Raw genomic sequence first — 508 nt, forward strand, 5'->3', positions numbered from 1 at the left:
TCTTGTGAAACAGACATTTGATTGACTCCATTGACAACGACATATCTGGGCTACAGGACTTTCAATGACTGACTTATCTCACGTCACTTTTGAGTTCTACTGTAGCATGGGAACAACAGGACAGTTATATTCATTCTGCTCTGTAGAATTTTGCACCAAGCACCTCCTTATTGACAAAGTTTCACTGAGACTTGAACTCGGATCACTGGATTCAGAGCCCAGAGTGCTGACCTTACACCATGAAACCCAAGTGACCAAGTTTGCTGTAATCAAGTTCGAACGTGTTAATACTCAATGACATTTGCTGACTCAATTTTCCCTTCACCTGATTTTCTTGTCATTATGGAATGCCCTTATCGTGCGTTGGTGGTATAGTGGTTAGCATAGCTGCCTTCCAAGCAGTTGACCTGGGTTTGATTCCCAGCCAATGCATTCTTAGTGGCCTGTTGTCATGTGTTAATGAACCATTTAGGCTTAATGTCTTGAATAACAAAGCGCTTTGATATTG

General features: G+C 41.7%; 1 non-coding gene across 1 annotated transcript; it reads left to right on the top strand.

The window, feature by feature from the left end:
* The first annotated feature begins 360 nt into the window (after positions 1-360).
* On the top strand, positions 361-432 carry trnag-ucc (transfer RNA glycine (anticodon UCC)). The gene has a single exon. It is a non-coding gene; the product is annotated as a tRNA-Gly (tRNA).
* The last annotated feature ends 76 nt before the right edge of the window (positions 433-508 follow it).

Source organism: Anoplopoma fimbria, unplaced genomic scaffold (genome assembly GCF_027596085.1).
Source record: "Anoplopoma fimbria isolate UVic2021 breed Golden Eagle Sablefish unplaced genomic scaffold, Afim_UVic_2022 Un_contig_2703_pilon_pilon, whole genome shotgun sequence".
In the NCBI taxonomy this organism is placed as follows: domain Eukaryota; kingdom Metazoa; phylum Chordata; class Actinopteri; order Perciformes; family Anoplopomatidae; genus Anoplopoma; species Anoplopoma fimbria.